This window comes from Canis lupus, chromosome 17 (assembly GCF_011100685.1).
Source record: "Canis lupus familiaris isolate Mischka breed German Shepherd chromosome 17, alternate assembly UU_Cfam_GSD_1.0, whole genome shotgun sequence".
Classification (NCBI taxonomy): domain Eukaryota; kingdom Metazoa; phylum Chordata; class Mammalia; order Carnivora; family Canidae; genus Canis; species Canis lupus.
Window position 1 is genome coordinate 64,073,048 of NC_049238.1, and position 6,000 is coordinate 64,079,047.

The window sequence follows — 6,000 nt, forward strand, 5'->3', positions numbered from 1 at the left end:
TAGCCCTTTATCTGATATGTCATTTGCAAATATCTTCTCCCATTCTGTAGGTTGTCTTTGAGTTTTGTTGACTGTATCCTTTGCTGTGCAAAAGCTTCTTATCTTGATGAAGTCCCAATAGTTCATTTTTGCTTTTGTTTCTTTTGCCTTCGTGGATGTATCTTGCAAGAAGTTACTATGGCCGAGTTCAAAAAGGGTGTTGCCTGTGTTCTTCTCTAGGATTTTGATGGAATCTTGTCTCACATTTAGATCTTTCATCCATTTTGAGTTTATCTTTGTGTATGGTGAAAGAGAGTGGTCTAGTTTCATTCTTCTGCATGTGGATGTCCAATTTTCCCAGCACCATTTATTGAAGAGACTGTCTTTCTTCCAATGGATAGTCTTTCCTCCTTTATCGAATATTAGTTGCCCATAAAGTTCAGGGTCCACTTCTGGATTCTCTATTCTGTTCCACTGATCTATGTGTCTGTTTTTGTGCCAGTACCACACTGTCTTGATGACCACAGCTTTGTAGTACAACCTGAAATCTGGCATTGTGATGCCCCCAGATATGGTTTTCTTTTTTAAAATTCCCCTGGCTATTCGGGGTCTTTTCTGATTCCACACAAATCTTAAAATAATTTGTTCTAACTCTCTGAAGAAAGTCCATGGTATTTTGATAGGGATTGCATTAAACGTGTATATTGCCCTGGGTAACATTGACATTTTCACAATATTAATTCTGCCAATCCATGAGCATGGAATATTTTTCCATCTCTTTGTGTCTTCCTCAATTTCTTTCAGAAGTGTTCTATAGTTTTGAGGGTATAGATCCTTTACATCTTTGGTGAGGTTTATTCCTAGGTATCTTATGCTTTTGGGTGCAATTGTAAATGGGATTGACTCCTTAATTTCTCTTTCTTCAGTCTCATTGTTAGTGTATAGAAATGCCACTGACTTCTGGGCATTGATTTTGTATCCTGCCACGCTACCGAATTGCTGTATGAGTTCTAGCAATCTTGGGGTGGAGACTTTTGGGTTTTCTATGTAGAGTATCATGTCATCCTAGCCCCTCAATCTCAATTAGGTTTCTCTCTCATTCTTTCTTAGAGCAACTTTTTTTCCTTTATATACCAAGCCACTAGTTATATTATTTCATATATATTCAAGTGTTTCTTTGATATCTCTTTCTTCCACTACATCAGAAGTTTCAAGAAAGCAAGAATCTTGTCTATTTTGCTCACCAGCTGCATAATAGTTCCTGGCATATCGTTAGTGCTTAACAAATGTGTAGCTGTTGAATGAGTTATGAATTACTATACATTCATCTCTGACATCTGCCCCTAAACTCATCACATATTCCAGGTTCATGCTTCCTCTTTTATCCATGGGCATATTAAAAGCTCTATCTATACTTAAATAATCCCCAACCTAATCAGATACAGTTATTCTCAAATTCATATATCCATCCATCCATTCAACCACTTAACCATTATTTATTGAGCACCTTCTAATTGCAAGGCATCATGCCAGGCAGTATATAAGATTGAAAGATGAATAAGACATGGTCCTTATCCTTAAGATATTTGCCACCTAGAAGAGGATTTAAGAAGTTGCCCAATAGTCATAGTGAAAATATAGGTGCTTTGTCACATGGTCAGCATAGTCAGTCACCACTGACAAAGGTGTAAAAAAGGTAGATAATTCTTCCAACTAAAGATTTCCGGAAATCTCTCATGGAGAAAGTGGCATATGAGCTGGATCTTGAAAGATGGGCAGGATTAGATAACAAAAGGTGATAAAGGAGGCATCCCAGATGAAGTAAACTTACTGTACATATAGTAAATAACATGCAGAAGTAGAAAAACACAAGTGCGTCATGGGATCCATGAGTGGTCTATAGCCTACCTTACCTGCAGGGAAGCTATGGAAGGCAAGGATGGGGTGTGTGACTTTTTTTTTTTTTCATTTTGTTCTTTATTTGATACCTAATGGGGAGTCAGCAAAGATTATTGGACAGAATAATAAAATATGCATTAGGAGGGAGCACTGGAAAGACCTAATTGCCTGTGTGATTTTAAGTTAGGTTGATTTTCCTTACTCAACTAAAAGATAAACAAAACACGGGGGCAGGAAGAGTGCAGGGAAGAAAGATACCTGTGTGGTTAGAGTGGATGGGGAAATCCTTGTGGAGCAAGTAGGACATCCCTTTGCCTTCCACCTGGGACAGTAATTCATTGACATTAAAGGAACCAAACTCAAAGTTCAATAGCCACACTTGTCCTTAGACTGAGGGGCATGGACTCCACAGCTGTATTAGTCTGCTTAGGCTGCCATAACAAAATACCACCAACTGGGTGGCTTAAACAACAGAAACTTACTTTCTCCCAATTCTGGAGGCTGGGAAGTTCAAGATCAAGGTGCTGAGTGATTGCTTCCTGGTGATCATCCTGGCTTGCAGACAGCAACTTCATACTGTCTTTCCTTGGTGCATGTACATGGAGGGAGAAAGACCTGTCTCTCTTATAAGAGAGTCTGCCAATCCTAAGACCCTAAGTTTATAACCTAATCTAAGTTTAAGTACTTTCTAAAAGTTCAAATTCCAAGTACAGTCATACTGGGAATTTAGGGCTTCAAAATATGAATTTTAGGGGTACATAATTCAGTCCATAGTATGGAGCAAATCAGCCCTCACATCCTTTAGAATCAAAGACCATGCAGTCTTCTAATTCAGTGATTTTCAAGTTATATTTCAAGGAGAACTAGACATTTCAAATAGCACCTTCTGGGGACCCCTCTAAAGGGACAAAAGATAAGTAGATTCTACCCATTTTATATATTGGGCCTCCACATAGGATTTCCTCTAAAGGAAGGGTTATTCTGCTAAAAGAATATTAAAAACATTTGGTCTAGTTTGATGACTTCATTTTACCAGAGGAAGAGAGGATCTTCTGATTATTCAGAAAAATAAAGAGACTTGCTCACAGTCACGTGACAAGGTAGAGACAAATTCTAGTAGCCAATAAGCACAACTAGAACTCTGAACATGGACTCCTTGTCCAGTGTTTTGTCCATGTCCCTTATAGATTCCTCCAGGTTCAAGAGGAGAAGCCATGGATGTCCTCATTGTAGGCATGACTAATGGTATAGAATGGTTGCTTACTGAAGATCCTGTCCAGAAAACTACAGAGGTCACTGATCTTTTATCTCTTCTTCCCTCCCTACTTGGTCTGCATGCCCAGGTTTGTATAATGACAGGAATTATAGACTATTAAATAATTTAGATGTTTTTCCTAAACAAGTGTGCCCAGAAAATTTTTGCCATAGATGTCTAAGTGTTGCTCTAATTTGGATCAGTCAGCCACACACAGAAGAATCAGAAGAGGTAAATGGTTTCCTCTCTGGAGATGGGAGAGACAAATCCTTGCCATATAGGGAGAGATTGATGTACTGAAGTTTGTCAGATCAGCTCTAATCCTTCAAGGAGCCAAAGACCCATAATGAAGACAAAGATCAAAGCTTTTGAGGCAAAGGAAGAACCTATCCAGGCTCCTTCTGAGCTCAGAATGCCCAGACTTGGGATGCAAAAGTCATTTTTGTAGAAAAAAGAATTGATTTTAAAAAATCTATTTCTCTTGTGGCTAAAGAAGAGCGTGAGAGGGTGGCAGAGAGCTCCATGCATGACTCCTCTTGGTCCCTGGAGTAGAGGCCCCTCACTTTGCCTTATCCACAAAGATGTATTAACCAAAGCTGCTTGCTGCCACTTTAAGATACAGGCCATCCAGATAGCCAAATGCTTTCCCTTGGACCATATCCCTTTTATTATTCACACATCATCCTTCAGGTTATAGCTTAAATGTTTCTATCTTCTCAGAAAGACATTTCCTGACCACTCTGCCTCCCCCATTATTATTCTCAACATGAAGCTTTTCCTCTCCTTCAGAGCACTTAACCCAAGGTATAATTATATATTTATATGTTTGGCATTTGCCTTTCCCAGACTCTAAGCTCCACTTGGGCTGTGATAAACATCAGTGTATTATGGGTGCTTGATCAGTGTCTGGCACATCATAAGCACTCAGTGAATATTTATTGAATGAACAAGTGGTTTATTTCTACTAATGTGGAAGTTTTGTTGTTTTTTTTTTTGAGGACCAACTGCCTGTATCTTTATGTTACATTCAATAATCTTGGTAACTGTGGATTTTCAGCCTAGAGCCAAGAAAATGAAGGAGTGTGAGAAATGATTTTAGTCTGTCATTGTTCAATGAAAGATCAGATCTTGAATGGAACTTTCTGTGACAATTTCATTCATTTAGTCTTTCAGCAAATGTTTATTGATCAAGTACTATATGATTTGCACTGTAAAAGTGCAAGCATATAGCATGAATGAGATAGAAACAGTCTCTGACCTAATGCAGCAGATAGAAAAAAAGTCAACAAAAATGAGCAAGATTGTTGAGAGCATAAGCAGGATGGTGAGCTGAGGAATGATGAGGGAAACTACATTGAGAAGTGGCTGAAAAAGTCTGCTCTATACCAAAGCCTGGGTGTTGAGAATGCACTAGCCATGCAAAACAGACAGAGGGAACAGCAAATTCAAGAGTCTGAAGGTGGGGATTGGCCTAGCATGTTGAAGGGACAGAAAGGGAGACAAGGATGGCCAGAGTACAGTAAGCAAGGAGGAGCATGGACTGAAATAAGATTGGCCACGAAGAGCTCCAAAAACCATAATTGGTTTAGATTTTATAATAAGAGCAACAGGAAGCCTTTGGAAGTTTTTAAACAGAGGAGTGGCATGCTTCGGTTTACATTTTAGAAAGAGTGTAGATTGGACTAGAGAAGGGCAAGATAGATCCAAAGAGACAAGTGAGTCTATTGCAGTAGTTAAAGCAGAGATGGGTGCTTGACCTTGGGTGATGGCAGTAGGAATGAAGAGAAGTGGGCGCGAGATTTATTTGGAGGTAGAAGTGACAGGTCTCAGTGATGAACTGCGGATGGGAGAGAGGGAGAAATTGAGGATGATTCTACTATGACAAATAGCCTTTTCCTTGAAATCATGCATCTTTTCAATTTGCTACTGACTTGACCCACCCTGATTTTCATCATTATAAACCATTAAGACTTTCACTATTCCCTCCTTGACATCACTTAAGCTCCATATTTAGTATCTTAATTCAGTAATGTACAATCTGTATGGCTCATATCTTGATCTTCACAGCTCATTGAATCTCTTTAAAAGGTCTGCAACACACATGAATTAAACATGGTGGACAAAGTGAGAGAAACTCTAAGTGGTAGACATCCCTGCTCTCTTAGCCACTTGTTCCGAGCAGAATCCAGGTGGAGTTCCTGACTGAAAGGCAATGCTGATGGTCACTGTCTCAGCAAGTATTTTCAGGAAAGTTGGGGAAAGTCAAGTGTCTTAATGAGAAAAGGATATGGGGAAATGAAAGAGGGAGAAAGAGACAAAGTCTCAAATACCAGGGCTGCCAATTAAGCATCTTGACCAACTTGAGATACTGGGCCAAATGAGATGACCAGTACTTCCTTAAGCCCAGCAGTGTTTGCGTGCAGACACAGAGCCAAAGAAGAAGGGAAAGATGGAGCTGGGTAGGGAGAAATGAAGCTGGTAATGAGAATAACAGTGGCCACTATTTACTCAAGTCTTACTGTTTGTCATGCAACATGCTAAGACCTTCAGGCAATTTGTACTGTTTAATCCTCACAACCACCCCTTTAAGGATGATCTCCATTTTACAGATAAAAAAACCCCTGAGACTCAAGGAGGTTTAGGTAACTTCCTTACAAATAACAAATAACTGATAGAGTAAGGATTTAAACCCAGATTGGTGTGACTGCAAAGCCTGTGTGTACTTACTACACTACCTTTTTAAACAGAGAAACACTAGATGGAAGGCAGAGGAGGGACAGATGGAGAGAGGGAGAAAGAGCCTAGGAGAACAAATGCACTTGATCTTGCAAAAAAGTAGTTGACTAAAATGAAGGAGAATCTAACCT